We start from the raw sequence: 19,555 nt of genomic DNA, 5'->3' as shown, positions 1-19,555 counted from the left end.
AGCATCAATCAGCATTTGTTATGTTAATGAAGATTTGTCCAAAAGCTGAATTGTGTTTGCTCATGAACGTTTCACAATTATTTTAGGTTACTTTTCTCTGTTGCCTGATTCACCTTCCATGCCCTGTGGCTCCCAACCCTAGAATGGGACTCTGTTCCTGCATCCTTCTCCTCCCCCTCCTCCCTCTCCCCGCTCCAGCCTTCCCCCAGGTACCAATAATTTCTAAAACACATACTTCATTGCCCTATGGGGGCTCTCCATTTGAAGGAACCCGATAGTTCATGTTTTTATAGATCAAAGCTTTGTGAAGTACTACACAGTGGATCCCTGCTCTACCACTTTTTCTTGGCTAGGTTCACCTCAAGGAAGACTCAGTCTTATAAAACAATCCTCACTCGTCCTGGCTCCCAGAGTACTTTGTGAAAATGAAAATACCCACTTTGCAACTGCCTTCCCTTCTTGAAAATGTCTAAATATACAGTGGTGCCCACAGAGGCTTTTGCATTTTACACAAATGCCACAGCTCTGTTTGCTGGGGGAGGCATGTCCCAGTTTGGAGAAGGACATTTCTAGATGCCCAGGCTGGGGTCCCAGCCCTTCCCCTTTGTGGGACACCTGCAAAGTACTCCTTTCTCACTTTCTCAGGTCTTCATCTCCTCACTGTAAAATAGGGGAAGCAGTCTCTCCCACCTTTGTAATTGCTTCCAACTCACTGCTTGTTTTCATTAGGTGACAGGACAGAGTATTGCCTGATCATGACGCTTGTGGACCCAGGGGGGATTATGGCACTGTCCTTATTTCTCGAGCCAAATTTGAACTGTCTTGAGCCTTCACACACGGACTGATGCAAGTCCATGTCATTCTCCAATGGCTCCCCTGCCCTGCTTCCCCTTCCCAACAGACACTAAAGCAAGGACATTGGCACAATCTGTGTGCTGTTCATCCCAAAAGGCCTCTCAGACTTTTTAGTATTCATTTGTATTAGTTTGCTAGGACTGCTAAAACAAAGTACCACAAATGGGTGGCTTACATAACAGAAAGTTATTGTTTGGAGGCCAGAAATCCAAAGCAAGGTGTCTCCAAGGCTGGGGCCTTCCAAGGGCTGTGGTGGAAAGTGTGTTCCCAGCCCCTCCCCTGGTTTGTGGTGCTTGGCTGGCATCTTCGGCGTTCCTTGGCTTCTAGAAGCATCGCCCCAGTCTCTGCCTTCACTTTCACATGGCATCCTTCCTGTGTGCATGTCTATCTCCAAATTTTTCCCTTTTAAAAATACACTGGTCATATTGGATTAAGGGCCCATCCTACTCCCGTACGTCCTCCTCTTCCCTGATGACATCTGCAGTAACCCTATTTTAAAATAAGGTCACATTCTGAGGTACTGGGGGTTGACTTCAACATCTGAATTTTGGGGGACACAACTCAACCCATAAAAGCTGTTTTAACTACAGCCCACTGCTATAGTTAACACCATTTTGCCTCACAGACTACCACTGGCCCAGAGCCACCGACCGGTGCTGGACTCTCACTGTGGCAAAGTCTCGTTTGTCCAGCTTCCTACCCAAGTGTGCATGACCCGTGGAAGGAAAGGGGTTTTCTTCTTTGTGCTACCATTTGCCTCAGATGTTCCTCACGAGGCTGCGGCGATCACTAGGACCCTTAGCACCATTCTCCTGCTGACACTACCAAGGTCCCATGAGCTCAGAGGTGTTCAGAACAGCTAAGCATGAAGAGCTCATGGGAATGCAATAAAGCCAGCCGACTCTCTCTAGAGGCAAAGATGCTCAGACCTTGGACACAAAGTCCTGTCCCATTTTTCCCTGGAATGGGGGGGGGGAATCCCTTATATTTATTTCAAATTAATGTCAAGGTCTTCTGCCCTCTTAGTCCCCTGGCTTCCTTGCTGTATCAAAAACCAAATATATAGAAAGAAACACAAGTTGTTCCTCATGATATATCCTGCTATAATGTATGCAATCGGTAAATGTTCATTGAGCAGCTACAAAGTGCTGTATTGGGTACCCGATTTGAAGTCGAACACTCCATTCTTCTGCCCTCAGTTAATGGTGAATGATCCGGATTTTAAATAGTCACCTGACACCCAATCTGCCAGAGAAGGGCGGTGGCTTGCCCAAGGTGCAGCACAACGAGTGTGTGTCCGAACTAGAACTCGGGTAGATGTCTCCTAGCGCCTCGTATGTGTACAGTCCATGTGGCTTTCCACCTGGGGGCCGGGAAATTCTGAATGCGTGTCTTTTGCTGCCTGACAAGCATGGCCTGTGCCCTGGTCTCCGACCACGGTGGGACTGGTAGTGGCTTGTGGTTCAGTGTTGGCCTCATGCTTGTTCACGTGGGAGGGAGCATATCTCACGGTCTGACATGGGATCTTGTAAAGGAAACCATCGCGGAGAGCCCGAGCATGACCAGAGATTTGTTAAATTGACAGTCTCTGGGGGAGTTTCAGTCACTGCAGCAGAAATGTGCTGATTAAAGAGACAGCTTGCCGGAAGGGGGAGGTCTGGGAGACCCGCTCTGCATCCATCCCCTCTATGCACTGGCTTTGTGATGCTGAGCGGGTTACTCAACCTCTCTGAGCCCCGGTGCCTTCCCTCTCATGACCCATTCAGTGCCGTGATCAGGGAGAGGAACGACGCTGCTTCCCAGCTGCTGCTGAGGCCAAGAGCCTGGGCTTCCTACCCAAATGTACCAGTGTATCTGTTATCTCTTGCCATATAACAAACCACCCACAACTCGGTGCTTTAAAACAACTCTTTATTTTTGCTTCCTAGTCTGTGGGTTGGTTGGGCAGTGCTGATGATCTGCATGAAGCTTGGCTGGGCTCATTCATCCATCCGAGGTCAGCCTAGGGTGACCAGCCCAACCCACTTGCCTGGGACTAAAAGGCTTCTGCGGGTGTGTGGCATTCAGTTTTCAAGTCTGAGGCAAAAAGGGGGTGAGTTGGTCACCCTCCATCAGCTGGTGGAGGGGCTGAGGGCTGATTGTCATCTGGGACAATGGGGATATAGGGGAGGATGACTGGGCATGTGCTTCTTGTGGTCCAGTAGACTGACCTGGGCTTGATTGCCTGGCGACCAAGCTCACCTCCAAGAGAGCAGGAAGACATGAGCTCAGAACTTGCACATTATCACTTTGCCTCATTCTGTTGGTTAAAGCAAGTTACCAGGTCAGCCCAGATTTAATAGATGGGAAAATGGTCTCTATCTCCTGATAGGAGCTACAGTCACATTGCAAAGGGGTGTGTCTCCAAGGAGGGCAAGAATTGTGTCAATTTTATAATCAATCTACTGCAAAGCACGAAGAGCTCTGTTTTCTGCAGCAGTCGGATACCATTCCCACCAGCCCTCGGGCTACCAGGAGCCACAAGATGATGCAGCAGAGCAGGCTTAGGGCCTCCCAAAGACTCCCCTCTGTGTCTTGTTTTCTCCCCCCTCTTCTTAGCCCTAAATGGAATACCCTTTCTCTACACCTGGCCAACTCTTTCTCTTTTGGAATGCAGCTTGGTAGTCACTTCCTCCAGGAAGCCCACCCTGGCCTCCCATGCTGGTTTAGCATCCCCTCACCCCCCCTGGGCCACCACCCCATGCTCCCACGGCCCTCTGTGCTTCCCTGTATCACAGCACCGGCCACTAATACCAGCACTGCGGGGACTGGGAGCTCCTTGACTCCAGGGATGGATGGATTTGTCTCTGCATCCCAGCACCCGCACAGAGGGCATGGTGCAGAGCACATGCTCAAAAGTGTATTCTTTAGAGGTGGCTTGAGGTCACTGCTAATTAAAGAGCTCAGTTCTCTTGAGCCCCGAAGTCGTTGTTCTGCCCCCTCCTCTCAGGCAGGCCCCAGTCCGCAGCAAACGTCAGCATCATCCTGCCCCCATCTGCCAGGCACGAGACAATAATCTAACCGTGGTCCCAGCTCTGCTAACTGGTTCATGCTTTTTTGGGCCTTGGTACTGTCAAGGGTGAGAGTCTGCACACGGAACGACAATAATGACGCGGCTGCCAGTGTGGAGGGCAGACCCGCATCAGGCTCTCCCTGCCATGGTGGGGGACTCTTCTTTCAGAATCCCTGCAGGTGCCCAGCATTTGTGCCCAGCCGCAGTCCTGCAGGCCCTGTGGACACAGAAGGGGCCAGTTTGGGGAGGGGGAGAGTCAGGCAGTCCTCGTCTGTCACCCCGGCCCCCACACCAAGACTCTCTCTGTATCCTGACCACCTCCCCTCCTGCCTGCCCCATCTTCTCCACCCACAGCCCCCACCCTTGTGCCGGCCCCGTCCCTTCACTTGAGGGTTCAAACAGCCTCTAAACCAGACTCCCTGCCTCCACACTCACACATCCACCTGGAAGTCAGAGTGTACTTTCAAAGGCAGGAGAATGCGGTGATTAAGAGCAAAACTCAGGAGCCAGACCACCCAGCTTCTGCCACTCCCGGCTGGGGAGCCTGGGGTAATTTTCTTAACCTCTCTGAGTCTCCTCATTTGTCAGTGAAGATAATGAAAGGACCTCTGTCTTAGGGTTGCTTTGAGGATTAGCTGTGGTGATATGTGCATGGTGCAGTAGTGCTCGATATATGTTAGACATTGTTGTGATCATCCCCACCCTGTTTCAGACCCTTTAATGGGTCTCCAGTGGCCACAAGTTGAAGTTCAAGCTCCTATTACAAAGATCAGGCTTTTGCCCTTTACCTTTTACCCTTCTCCTACCTTGAACACAGATATAATGCTTGGAAGTATGGCAGCCACCTTGCACCCATGAGGAAAATGTTAAGGATGGCAGAGCTGTAAAGGACCCTGGGGCCTTGATGACACCATTGAACTGCTGTGCCCGCCTGAACTACTTTTCCCAGGCTACTTATTGTGTGAAACAAATAAACTTCGCGTTTGTTTCACGGGGGCAAGGGGAATCCTAGCTTCTAGGCCTGACATTCACGAGTTTCCAAGAGCTGGTTCTTTTTCCTTGTGCAGCCTCATTTCTGAAATCATATCCCATCCTCCACTCCTCAGCTTTATGTTCCAGCTATACTGAACTAACTACCTGGAGCTCCTTCCACACACCACTCCGTTTGGTGCCTCTCGACCACTGCTCATGCTTTTCTCACTTCATTTCTGTCTGGAACTTCCTGGCCCCTCTTCTCTGTTTTCTTCCTGGCGAACTCCTATTCAGCCTTCAAAATCCTGCTCTGATATTAACTCCTCTATGAAGATGTAACTGGCTTTTCCATTCTTGACATATTAATCTCTGCCAGCCTATAGAAGTGAAATAGAGGGTCTGAGATTGATTCCCACTTCTGCCATCTACTAGTAACTAACCTTTCTGGGCCACAGTTTGCTCATGAGTTAAATGAACAAATAGTAGGGTTTTGTGAAGGCTAAATAAGATAATAAACACTGATAGATTTAGAACAGCCAATAGTACATACTCAATAAATGTCAGTTATCATCTTTTTCATCATTCTTATGCTTCCAGGTGTTTCATCCCCACTTGCTCATAAATCTCTCAAGGGCAGGGCCCTGTTTGATTCCTCTCTGAAGGCCCTGCCCCTAACACGGCAGGCGGCACACAGAGGGGGCATCAGGAAATGGGGCTGACTTAGCCTTTACAATCCTCTCAGAAAGCAGAGCATGTTCCATCCCCTTGGCATTGCCACAAATGGAGCTGATGAGGCCTGGAAGAAGAAATAACCTCTACTTCCTGCTCTGGGACCTTCCTTAGTGAGATCGCTGGTGGAGCCCTTCTTGACCTATGTCTGTCAGAGGTCCTCCACGGAGTGTAAAGGGCCATTCCAACACTGCCCCGGGGGGGATTCAAACACAGCCCACCGCTGCTGCGGTGGATTCATGGCTGCGGTGTGCATGGAGCGCCAGCCAGTAGAACCTGCTCGGGCTCCAGTCCCCTCTGGGTCTGATCGGGACCCAGAAGACCCTCCCTATTCAGAGTGAAGAAGGTATGATTCTGATTCTCATTCTCCTGTGTTGTCAAAGTTAGGCAAACCTGGGTGCCTCCGGTGTTTCCTGGCTTTGTGGCTTGGACACATGATTTTAGCTCTTTGAACCTCAGTTTCCACATCCGTTAAAATGGGTTTATAGCATAGGATTGTGGTGAGGATTGAATGTGACAGCTTAGGTAAAGCACCTGGCACAGAGGCTTTACATACAGTAAGTGCTCAACAAATGCCCCTTACCTTTTCCCTCCCACCCTTTTCCTCCCAGCCTACCTGTGCTGGAGGTATTCCAGGAGGAATTCCGTCATCCCAACAAACAGGGGCTTGGCTGTGTGATAAGCAGGTTGGTTCTCAAGATTGAACATGCTGTGTTCACCGGGGATGTGATCTAGGAGCCCCCAGGTAGAGGGGCCACAGTGGTGCCTGCAAATTCAACTCGCTTTTCCTGACACATAACTCACGCTACAGAAACAGTCCCATCAGAGCTGAAGAGTCATCCAGTCTTGTGCGAACATGGACCACGGGATCCTCACACAGGCCCACGGTGACTTGACCACGCTGCATGGCTTGGCCCGCTGAGCAGCCAACTGGGACTGCTAGCACCAGGAGGCCCCCTGGGGCGCTGGCCGACTACCTCGAAGCTAGGAGGGAGACCTTCCAGGGCCCACCGGGCAGAGCCTGGAGCCCAACGACCTAACCAGATGGTGCCTGAGCAGCCGGTGGGGATGGGGGAGGACTCCGCAGGGGCTCCAGATCTCATCTCATCTAGATCTTTCCCTGTGGGCTTGCCATTTCAACTCTGGGACACTTATTTCCTCGTCTGCAAAGAGGCTAATGAGGACTAAATAGATGTAGTAAGTGTTGGGATTCTGGGGAGCAGAAGATAATCCCCACCTTCTGGCCCACCTTCCAAGTGAATTGAAACATAGAAGAATCGGACATATAATGACAATAGTAAATACATGGCCTTCTCGGCACAAGTTAGGTACAAACATTAGCTAGAGCGCACTTACTCTTTGTCAAGCTCTCTTCTGAGCACTTCATAATATAATTTAATTCTCACAATAATTCTATAAGGTAAGTACTATTATTATCTCCATTTTACACATGAAAGCACCAAGGCACTGAAAGTTTCATTAATTTGCCCCAAATCACACAACTAGTGAATGGCCGACCAGGACGGAATGCTGGGTGGCCTGGCTTCAGAGTCCATGACCTTGAACAGTACACGGCACCCATTACAATGGAAAGCACACAGTGCAACTTTAGATCTGTAGCCAGAGGCGCTTGCTAACCCCTAGTTCACCCTAGAATTAGACAGCCTATCTGTTCCTTGGTGGAAAAGAGAGGTTTGTTTCTGTAGGCCATTTGGGTGGCATGCGGGCAGGGGGCGGGGGATGCGAGGCAGGTCCAGTTCCGTCTTCCAAATCTGCCTGTCCCATAGCTGCCACGTCCCCAGAGCACCTGTTGGTTTCCTAGGTCTGCTGCAACAAATTGCCATAACCTCAGTGACTTAACACAACAGAAGTGCATTCTCTCACAGTTCTAGAGACTGAAAGTCCCAAATGCAGGTGAGGTCAGTAAGGTTGGTTCTTTCTGGCGGCCCTGAGGGAGAATCATCCCATGCCTCTCTCCTCGCGTCCACAGGGCTTCTGCACTGGCATGTATCCCTCCAGAGTCTGCTGCATCCTTGTATGGCATACGGCATTCTCCCCTGCACCTCACGGTGTCCTTTTCCATCCTCTGCAAGGGTACTGTCATTGGATTTAGGGTCCACCCTAATCCCATATGGTCTTATCTAGATCTTTACCTTAACTACATCTGCAAAGACCCTGACTCCAAATGAGGTCACATTCTGAGGTTCCCAGCACGCATGGATTTTGGGGGACACTATTCAACTGCGACAGGGAGGATCAAGCGAGGGGGCAAGAGAAGCCACAAGTTCTCCTCTAAAGGCAGATGCTCCGTAAGGAAATATGATGCAGAAGGTCCTCCCATTGTAGTAGGTACTGGCATGGCTGCTTTGTAATGGGAAGTAAAACAACAGTGGCCAAAGCCTAACAGATGCCTGTTTCTCTTGCACATAAAATCTCAGCGGGGGGATCGAGATGTTCTGCTTCACAAGGTTCTGCAGGGACTGAGGCTTCTTCTGTCTTACTGCCCTGCCATGCCCTAGGATATGCCCTACATCCCAAAGACAGAGATGGCTCACTAGAGGGGGCCGTGCTTTCACCGGCAGGTGGTGAAACAGGGAGTGGAGGGTACCCAGCTTCCTTCTGAGAGTGCAGCCAAGAAGTTGTGTATAACGCCTCCGCTCACCCGCCTTGGCCAGAACTCAGCTGGTCACAACTTGCTGCAAGGGAATCTGGGAAATCTAGTCTTGGCTAAGAGGTCATATGACCAGCTAAATCTCAGGGGACTCTATTTTCTAAAAGAAAGACAGGGAGATTGATCATTGAGGGACAGCTAGCCTGAAGTATGGGAAGCCCCTGGCACATGGTAGGTGGTCAGCACATTGTGATTTTGATCTTCTGCCATGACATTGCTAATAATGTCTTCTCATTGGTCTCATGCCAATAAATCTCTACATTTTCCATTGACCCTGTCACCTGTTATCACAGTAACCCAAACCCACACCAATCGTGACTTCATATTCTTGAGATGGTCCACTCCTTTTCGTACTCCTTAACTTGGCTCGCAGAGTCTGCTGCTCTCTGGGCCTGCCTCCCTCACTCCCAGCTCACCCCTGGCCTTCAGGTTACAAAACCCTGGAGTAGGGAGGCTCTCCACGTTCCCTATAGCTCTGGCTGCCAGGAATCTCCTGTGTCTTGGAATCTGAACCCCCAGGCACTGCACGTTCTGCCCATGCTGCGTGGTTGCCTTCCCGCATGCTGGAGGAGTTTGTGGAAAGAATTTTCTGGCATTAGAGGGTGAAAGTCAAAACAGTAATTACAAGAACATCTGTTCCTGAGTGGAAAGCGTATCCTCTGCACACTAGGACACATGCCTGAACCGTTCAGCAAGCTGGAGGCTGAAATGGAAGAGAATGTCCTGGGAGCAAGGACTAATGGACCCAGCCAGGATGGAGGCTGTGCTTCCTGGCAGGAGGCTGTGCTGGGAATGGGGAGGGGCAAGGGTAGGAGGTGAGGGACCAAGTGAGTGAGTACAGGGCGGAGGGAGTGAGTGAAGGAAGGGAGGAGTGAGTGAGTTGATGAGTAAATGAAGAAATGAATGAATGAATGAATAAGTGAATGAGTAAATAAGTTACTGAGTGAATGAATGACGATGTGGTTTCGAGTAAATGAATAAGTGAAAATTTAAGGAAGTGAATAGGAATGAATGAATGAGTGAAGAGCTGAAAAGTAATGGAATAAGTGATTGAGTGGATGTGCGAGTGAGCCAGCAGTGAATTACTCTTCTGGGCAGACAGGATTGGCAGCAAGACTGGAATTATGGGGCAGGACTGGAGCCTGATCCAGCTGGAGGCCCAAGGTCAAGGTCATCCATGCTAGCTCATAGCTAGCACAGCAGAACCAAGGCTCAAACCCTGGCTGTCCTGTACCCAGGGGGTGTCTATGGCCTCCTGTGCTTTGGCTGATGTGAATATACTTTGTAGGGGAAAAATGAATCTTACCTTCCAGAAGAACCTTACCAAAATCGGTGCCGCCAGAAAAGCTTAAGGTTCTATAGGTATTTTGTATTTGTGGATATGATTCCAAGGTAGATTTTCTTGCTTTGGGTTATGCACATTGCCCAGCAAATTTGCAGAAAGTCCTGAGGAGGGACCAGACGAGGCATCCAAGGATATAGGTGCAAACTGCCCAGGGTGCAAGAGGCAGGGTCTCTGGGTCCAGTGTGAGCTGAGAACAGCCTCTGAGATCAGAGGGAAGCTGTGGAGCAGGCTAGTGTTGGGTTTGCTGATGGGACAAGCCTTGAGATGCACACCTTTGACCTTTTCCCCTGGGCCTGCACTAGTCAGAATGTTCTGCTCAGGAAGTTTTGATCTCTCAGTTCATTTCAGCCATGCTTTCTCAGGCACTTGCTGGCTGTGCACTGCTGTGGATATAATGACAAGAATACACGGCCCTGGGCCTCTTGGAGTTCAAAGGAGCAGGGCCAACAGACAAACCCACCATACGCTATAGTGTAATTATGGTGGCAAGCCGGGGGCTGCAGGACCTCAGAGAGGGGAAGGTCAGAGAAGGTGTCACAGGGTAGGTGGCCTGGGGACTAGACCTTGGAAGAGGGTCCGAAGTTTGAGACAGTCCAGGCAAACACACAGCATGAGCAGACTCATGGAGGGCTGAAAGGACAGTGAATATTCTTGAAATCCATAGCTCTGAAAACTGCATGGCTAGCTAGCAGGAAGGGGTCCTGCTGAGTTCCAGAAGGCAGGTCCCAGGTCTTATTCACCCCTGCAGCACACCACTGAGAGCACGGTTCTGGATGCCTAGAAGGAAGTAGTAAGCGTTTGTTGGATGCATGCATGCAGGCATGGAGGTGTGAAAGAAAGAGAAAGCAAAGGAGCCGGGGTAGGGGGGGGAGGGGGGGCGGGCGGGGGAAGGAAGGTGGAAAGTACAGAGAGGTCAGGGGCTTGCTCCAAGTTGTAAAGCAGATTGTTGAGCAAAGCCCAGGGTTTTAGAGATCTGTACGGGGGGGCAGATGCAGGGCACGTCGGGTCTGTGGGTGACCTGCAGGCTTGCCCAGGCCAGCACCTGGCCCACAGTTAGCTGTATAGGTATTTTAGGTAAATGGATGAAGGTTGCTATCTGTTAGTAGGTTCTTGAATTTGTATCAGAATAAGACAGATAAGGCTACATCATATGAATGGTGGCCTGATCACTCCTCAGCCCTTTTTTGGTAACTGATTATATGCTGGAACAGCCTTCTATAATGATCTCCCCCCACCCTCTTCTTCTATTTAGGGGTGAGAAAACTGAGGCCCAGAGAGGAGAAGTGGTTTGTCCTTCTGCATTTCATTCGGTGGGATTTGCATCTTCAGTTGAAGTCCGAGGAGCCCAAATTCTGTTTCTTGCACCTCCACTAACTGTTTTCCTCATTGAAATGAGTGATCTCTAAGGTCCCTTCATGTCCTCCCTTCCTACCTCAACTCATTCACTGCACAAATACTCAGTGAGCATCCCCATGTCGGGTTTTGCGCCAGGTTCTAAGGGGGACTAGGGAGAAGGTACCCCCCATGCCCCACCCGGGGCCCTCCACCAGATCACATTATCTCAACTCCTGTCAGGTAATATTTTTTAAACTGCTTATCTATCTGCCGTTCCCCCTCGCTCGACTCTAAGCTTCTTGGGGGCATTTTTCATGTTTATGCTGCCTTCAATTCTTTCTGGAGCAAGGTGGAGAGTTGATGCATATATTAATTAATGTATTGATTATTTTTTTGTCCTTTGTACCCAAAGCCTCTTGCCCTGGTAGGCATTCGCTGGAGATATTCATTGGAGACAGTGAAACAAGCAGCTAATCTCACAAGGGTGGGAATCACAGGGGCCATGAAGCTCAGAAGACAGGGCTTCGAACCTAGTCAGAGGGTGAGGGAGGCTTCTGTAAGGAGGTGACCTTCTGCATCTTCCAGGACAGGCGGAATTACTCAGACGTTTGTGGACAGAGAGAAAGGGCACAGCGTGTACCAGGTGCCCGAGGCCTGAGAGAGCCTGGCCCACTTGAGGGTCTGCTCGGGACTTCTGAGGATGCCAAAGGCACACCCTTCACCTCTCCCCACTCCGCGACTTCCCGATCTGGCATGTATTACCCACAACAAAGCGGGGGCGGGGGGGGGGGCGCAGTACTACAGTGTCCTGTGCTGGCAAGCCCCTGGCACATAACCCTCACCACCCCCCCCCCAACAGGACTCTGTGAATGGGGCTGGGGTGCTAGCTTTGGCCACAGCGGTCAGCGTGCAGGGCACACGCTGAAGTCACTTCCCCGAGCTGCCAGTCCCACGCAGTCCCGCTTTAGCCCAGGCCCCGTCACTCTGGAGCCGGTGTATTGACCACCAGCCGGCCTTTCTGGGCAGTGCCATGAGCCAGCCTTGGTGTCTGCTGGGAGGGCAATTCACAGCTGTTCACTTTTCACGCACCTGAAGCTCACCTCTTGCGGGGACCAACTTACAACCATTTTTACCATTTAATCATATATTTTTTTAAGTTCAAGTAGTCCCCTGGCAGGCAACCTGTGGGTAGGCTGGGTTGGCTGGGAGGTGGCAGGTGGAGGGAAGTAATGGAAGTCAAGGAACCCAGTCAAGAGGCAAGTTCAGAAACTAAATGTGACTCAGATGCACATCTGCATGCTTGTAGCCCAGATTTCAGGAAGAAAGCCAAGGCCAAGATATTCTTAGAGTAGGAAGGAGGGAGGGAGGGAAGGAGGGAGGCAAGCAAGCTAGCGAACTCTGCTTAGAAACAAACATCAACTATTATTTAAACATCAAATATTATTAGAAGAAAAACTGGCAGGTTTCCAGAGCAAGCACTCCAGAATCTATCTGGATAGGTTGCTCTTGCTCTGGGGTTAATATGAGGAAATAGCATTCTTAAGCACCCATATTAACCTGTCTGTTGTTCTATGGACTGTGACAGCTGCATTTTACATCTCAATGGCTAACCATTTATTTCATGCCAAAAAAAAAAAAAAAGGGCTTTTTTTTTTTTTTTTGCCCATGAACCAGCTACTCAAGGCCGGAAGCTTTGCCCCCAGAAACAGGTTTCAAGGCAGAAGCTCCAAGTAGGCTTTAAGTGGGTTCCTCAAGAAGTCCCCGCTGTGTGCCCCCTGCATTTACACAGATCCTCTGCCTGGCTGTCTGTTGCAGGTACCCCTCTGGCTTGCCTCTCTAGCCCTTCCTCTGCGCTGTTGTGATCTCTCTGCAGAGAAACACCACTCTCTTAGATAACAGTTAAGCACAGTGGCAAATAAATATATGCAAGGGTCCCCTGTGCAGAGAAAAGGCAGGAGAGCCGAGGAAGAGGACCAAGCTGACCAGCTTCGACAAAGAGAAGGGATGAGACTTCGGTCAGCGGAGGTGGGTGAGGAGTGATCTCAAGAAGAATAGCTACTTGCATTATACCAACCACCTGGCTGGCTTTGTTCCAAGAACTTTAAATGTATTATTTAATCCTCACAACAACTCTTAGGAGGTAGGCACAATAATTATCCCTTTTGAGGTAAAAGAAGAAACTGGGGCACAGAGAAGTGAACACAGAGTGATGCAGCTGTGAGTAGAGTGGCCAGGAATGGACTGAGTATTCTGGCTCCAGAGTCCATGATTTTAAAACCCCATGCTCTATACCCCCTCTAACAAACCTTTACATCCAAGAAGTATATTGAGCACATGCTACATGCCACGCATTGCTCTGGATGCTGGGGATACGTCAATGAACAAAACAGACACAGATTATTTGATTGGCTGCTGGGTGCCTGGTCCCCGAAGACATCCCCGGAGGACATCCTGGTGAGGGAGGCAAAAATGGGTCCTGCCCCATTTGGGGAGTAGACCTTAATCAAACAGTGGTTCAAGTAAGGTTATAATTACAAGTGCCCTGAAGAATGTGGAGTAGAGGAAGCTGTCCCGGCCTGAGAGGCGGAAGCAGCTGACTCCCGGAAGAGGAAGCGGCATTTGCTTCGGAAGTGTGATGGCCCCAAAGATGACTGGTTTGCATGGAACTCAGGAAACAAGGGGGTGGTGGGCCGGAAGATGGGGTCAGCAGTGTGGGTTGAAAACAGTGTAGAAATTTAATGTTTAGGGAAGTGCAATAGGAAGCTCTTGAGGGGCTGGAACAGAGTAACATATCCTTTAGGGTTTGGCACAGTTTCCAAAGCTTTTCCTACCTGCTCTTTGTGGTCTGAGACCAGTCTGGTAAAGCAGGCAAGTTTGGGGTTCTTGTCCCAGCCTACCAAGTCAGATCACTGAAGTGCCTCCAGAACGATCATGAGGAATTGGAAGAGCAAGGATGAGGATCCTGTTTTCTAGTTCTAGAATGCTCTGCCGGGAGATCTTGCAAAAAGCGAATGGACTTGCCTCTGCCTGGACTCTGTAGAGGGAAACTCAAGAAGACAATTTTCCAGGTTTTCTGCTGCGCAACAACCTGCTCCCTACTACAATGTCCTGTGGTGCTTGGGTCCAAAAAATTCCTCATCAGAAAGAGCTTCTTTGGAAATTTATCCACCCAAGAAGAATCACTAGCACTTACTTACAAAATCCTTTTCATACATTTTTTTCGTTTAATTCTCATAATAATCTGGTGAGGTAACTACCTATTTATCAACATTTTATGAAAGGGACTTGAAGTGGTTATTATTCGCGGCACACAGTAAACAAAACCCAAATACAGGTCTTCTGTGATCCCCGTTTAATCTTCTCTCAGCTTCATCACAATGTCTCTCTTGGTCCCATCCGTTGATACTACTCTCTGTGCAGAGACATCACAACAAACTTTTCCTTGCCTTTGGGTTTTCCTGCTCATTGGAGGGCTGATTTTGGATGCCTTCCTGGTCACTGGAAGAATGAGCAAGGACCCTCTTGGGGGCCGTATTCCAGAAGTCATACTTCTTAGGGAGCCCAGAGCTCAGAGTTGAAACCCTTTCTCTGGCATATCCAACAGACCTGGGTAGATGGATGCTGGCCAGTGTTAAAATTGTGGCATTCGAAGAGGGCAGAGGAATGTGGCTGGCTCCCAGCCTCTTATTTTCCCATTCTACTGGAAGGTCGTGTTCATTCGAGCATTTAAACCAAAAATAAATTATTGTAATCCATTTGCTAATTATACCATGCTGAAGTTCTAGACGCTGTAAATTGCAGCCCTGATATATCTAGATGAAGTTTCTGGGAGTTTATTTTTAGCCATTCAGAAAGCACTCAGTTTCCTAGAGGCTTCATTTGCAAGTCTAGGAGGGGTCAGGGAAAATGCATCCGCACAGTCCTTCTTGCACTGTGACTTGGATGGAGTCATTTAACCTCTCTGGCCCACCTCCGGAAAAGCCCGTGGGTGTAGTAGCTGACCTTGAGCCCACCCTATCTGTCTTCAAGCTCTAACTCATTTTGTGACTATGGAAACTAGAATGTGTCCAAACATGGTTCTTCCCTACCTAATTCATCCTGGAGAATGCCAAAAGCCACCACCCCAACATGTCTGTGAACCACAGAACACAGGCCTTCAGAAGCCTTGGGCTCAGGGGATGCATGGTCCTGCTGTTCTTGGAGGGTGAAGAGAGGAAGGATTTTATGTTTATTTAGCCCCTGCTTTGTGTATAAAACACTGCTGGGTGCTTGCACATGAGTGATTTTTGGAAAGCCTCCCCCATTCAAGGCCAATGTCATCCTGTTTTGGTCAATCAGTCACTCATGAACCTCTGTGTGCCAGGCACTGGGCTTGATTCAGAAAACATCACAAAGGTGAAGTGGATGGGACTCCTAGCCCCAAAAAAGACCAGAAGGGAAGGTAAAGCATGACATAAATATGTCGAATTGCCTTTTGAACTGCAGTATTAGCCACAGATGATAAAGTTGCTGAGTGCCGTCAGAGATATCCCAGACATATTTTTGCTTGTTGGGGGAGGAGAATCAGGGGAGGCTTTGAGGATGAAGAGGTATGTGAGCTGGGCTTGACGTAGAAATTGAATTTAGAAATGTGGGTGTTGGGTAAGGGAAATCGACAGACCTGGTTTGTAACCTTGGAAACTACCCTGGCCACATCACAGGGATGGCTGTCCCTGACTAGTTAGCACTCACAGATGCCTAGCAGAGCACATTCCTTCCCATACACCATGACTTCCAGCAATTTTTCTCCAATTGTGACATAAGTATATTTTTTCAGAGGGTGAGCATAAAAAATCCTTTGGAACAATTTCTTTGTTTGGATGCTTCTAGTATCTAGACTTCTGGATAAACGATCTTTACTGTATTTATGTTCTTGGACGAATGGTTGGGTGTGTGGTCAGATGGATGGTACCATTGCAGAGCACCACAGCAATTAAACTGGCTAGGCTTGTGGGTAGCTTTATGGGAAGAGCGGGACACTGCAGCTGGGCCTAGAACAATAAACAGAATTTCTTCAGCACACAGTGTGGATAAAGGTCTTCCATTTCAAGAGCAGCAAAAATGGAAGTGTAGAATGCATGACATGGTGGGAGAATGGCAAATGGCAGAGGCCAGGGTAGAGGAGGGTAGGGTGAGTAAATGTAGTGGTGGAGAGCACAGGCTTTGAATTAGACAGATGGTGGTTTGAATCCCAGCGCCCCCGCATCTAGTGATGCTGAGGAATCTTGGGCAAATTCCACTTCTTTTCTTAGCTTCTCCTTTCACATCTGTAAAATAGGAATATGAATAATACCTTCCTCAGTTGGTTGTTGTGAAGATTAAATGCAATAAAGTAATGTCTAATACAGTGATTGGCGTACACTTAATATGCACTTAATACATGGTAGTTTATGGTTCTTATTTTATTGAAACAACTCTCATTAAATTATGAAAATGGTGGTTCAAACCACAGAATTTAAGGAGGGAGAGAAGAGGGGGCTCTTTACTCTTACATTTAAGGATGAGGCAGAGAAAGAAGCAGCAGCAAAAGAGACAGAGAAAGTCCTTAGAGGAAAAAGGGGAAGCAGGAGGGTTTCCAGAGGAGACGGTGATCCCGCTGGTGGAGGATGCGAAGAGGCCCCCACAGGTGGAGAAGTGTCTGGAATTTGCAGTGATAACATCATTATGATTCTAAGAACATTCTGGAGATGGTGATTTGTGGGGTAGAGGAAGTAGTAGTTTAGATGACTCTTGGGAATTCTCTCTGGAAGGAGAAAGAGAACTTGCAGTGGGATGGGACAAGGTCATGGGAAAGGCTTTGTTGGATGAAGGCTATTTGAACTCAGCACAGTGTTTCTCTACCTTTCTAAACCCAAGCCTCCATCTGATAGATATAAACACTAGTGTCCCCCTTCAAGATTCTGATATTCTGGCACCCACGACCCAACACTTACCTTCAGCTCCATTTGGGCATCATATCTGCCAAGGAGATCTTGTCTGGACTTACTTCTTGTAGTTGTATTTTTAAAACAGTAAGGATTTAATAACTCCCTTGGAATGGAGCAGGCAGGTGAGAAACGATGTGGGCAGGAAGGGTGGTAACAAGGGTGGATCTGAGATTGCACTGAGCAAGTGTGAGGGGGGGTGGGGGCAGGAAACAAGGAGGGATCCTGCGGGGCTGGCGTGGAGGACCAAGCAAGTAACCACACCAACTGGTGTGTGTCCCTTCTCTATGTTGGTCCTCACCTCCACCTGCCCAGGGGACACCTCACAGGTCTGACGAGAGTAAGAAGCCAAATGGCAGATGTGGTCATCATTTGGAAACTTCAAATGCTCTGTAACTCTAGGGTATCATTATTAATAGTGTTATAAGCAAGAAATACCACATCCAGCTCTCTTTCTCGTGTGCTCTCTCCATTTTCGTCTGCACAGCTTCTAGGTCAATGTCATTCTAAACGACAGGAGTGAACTCAACGTGGATTGCATGCATACCCATTTACAGATAAGGAAATGAGTGTGTGTGAAGGTTAAAAAATAAACTAGCCCAGGATAACACCCAACAACTGGGGAATACATGTTCTTTCCAAACACACATGGAACATTCACAACAATTGGCTACATCCTAGGCTCTATAAAATGCATCTCAATAAATTTTAAGGAATCAGTATCCTACAGCTCACATCCTCCCAGCACTGTACAATTAAGCTGGAAGTCAATAACAGAAAGGTGAGTTCAAAATATATAGATAGAGAGAGGAAGATTTACAAAAGCACTTCTAACTCCCTCATAGGGCAAAGAAGAAATGATAATAGAAATTTTAAAATACTTGTAAGTGAATGGTAAAAGAAATATTAAATATCAAAGTTGTGGAAGATAGCCAAGGCAGTACTTAAGGGAAATTTATGACCTCAAAATGCTTGTATTAGGGAAGAAGAAGGGCTGAAAATTAATGAATGGGCTAAGTTTCCAATTTAATAACAATAGTAAACATGAATAAATAAGATAGCCCAGGGTTGCACAGTTATAAGTGGTAAAGACAAGATTTGAATATAGACATGGCTGGCTCCAAGCCCTCTCTCTCTCCACTATACCATGAACCTTTCTGTGTGCTATTTTCCATAATATGCCCTGTGCCTGGAAATTCTGTTTCCCCCTAAGAGTCAAAGAGATGAGCCTGTAGGGTAAATCCCCTGCATCAAAGGTTAATGATAAATTCCACTCATTGATTCATGTATCCTTTTACTCATTCAGTCATTAAATATTTATTGAGAATTTGCTATGTGCCAGGCACCGTGATCACTACCTTAGTTGCCTTTCCTCTGAGGGTTCAAAAACCAGTCTTGGGCCTGGGGCCAAAGCCGCCACTGCTGCTGTGGCCACTACCCACCCCCCACCCCCCACCCCGCACCCCTGCCCCCCAAGCTGCCTGAATCTTCTCTGCTGCTTGTCAGAACAGCATCCTCATAAAAAATGACTGATTTCTCTCTTGTCTCTTTCAACAGGTAGACTGAAATTACCATGTGTCCAAATTAAAATTGCATACTTGAAGGATTATTTGAAGGACTATTCTTAGACCCTTTTAAGAAGATTTAAAGAAAAGTGAGTTGTGTTTTTTTTTTTTTTTCACTTCAGAGAGTATTCATGATCTAAATTAATGTTATGGGTGATTTTTTTCTCTACCTCTTAAATATGCGTTAATAGGAAGACTTTATCTCTACTTATTTTATAATACCTTTTTTCCCCTAAGAACAATGAGCACGGAGTACAAGATTACTGCTTGCCTTCTCTATAAGATTTTAATACCTTTCAAAAGCTTATGGCATCTTAGAGATGAAAGGGCCTTAGAGCCATGGGCCATTTGATATATGATAGATAGGTAGGTAGGTAGGTAGGTAGATAGATAGATAGATAGATAGATAGATAGATAGATAGATGTAGATTATAGATATTTGGCCCATGCTTGGAAACCTCGAGGGACTGAAGAGGAACTTGGTATTTCCCCACATTTAAGATTTTTATAGAATTCTTCCATAATCTGGATTTGAAATCCACTTTTCCTCACGATGCCAAGCCTGCTTCTCCTTCTTGACTAGACAGTCCTAAAAATGGTTGAAGACAAAGATCATGTTTCGCCTTCAGATCTTTTTTTATTCTTTGTTCCTTCAATAATAATTCAGTTTCAAGAGCAGTTCCTGCCCTGGTCACCTTCTTTCCAATCCTGTAAATGTCTCCTTAAAAAAAAAAAAAAAAAGGCATGCCTAGAACACAGACAGAGCTCAACTAGTGTCCTTTGTCCTGGGAGATCCATGAGAACTGAAGAGAAAGAAACCCAAGACCAGATTTGGGTTGCAGGCCTAGTTCTGTTCTTGCTGTGCTCTTAGCAAAGTCCCTTCATCTCTCTGAGCTCAGAGAACACAAGGAAGGTAGGATAAGAGGTTCTAAGATGTTGTCCACCTCCATATGGATATTTCTGTTGACTTGGAGTCAGGAGGTGGCTGCTTCTCACTGTCCCAGGCACTGGAGTGGGCTAGGACTGGGGGATCAGTGGGACCTGGGTCCAATCCCAGTCCTATCACTT

At 48.0% G+C, this 19,555-nt stretch overlaps 1 protein-coding gene across 2 annotated transcripts in view; it reads left to right on the top strand.

Moving 5' to 3' along the window:
• Positions 1 to 19,555, top strand: part of TENM4 (teneurin transmembrane protein 4) — a 2,958,785-nt gene that overhangs the window by 2,513,068 nt on the left and 426,162 nt on the right. The gene's annotated exons all lie outside the window — the stretch shown is intronic.

The sequence above is a fragment of the Halichoerus grypus genome, chromosome 11 (assembly GCF_964656455.1).
Source record: "Halichoerus grypus chromosome 11, mHalGry1.hap1.1, whole genome shotgun sequence".
Taxonomy (NCBI): domain Eukaryota; kingdom Metazoa; phylum Chordata; class Mammalia; order Carnivora; family Phocidae; genus Halichoerus; species Halichoerus grypus.
This window is presented reverse-complemented; position numbering and strand designations above follow the sequence as displayed.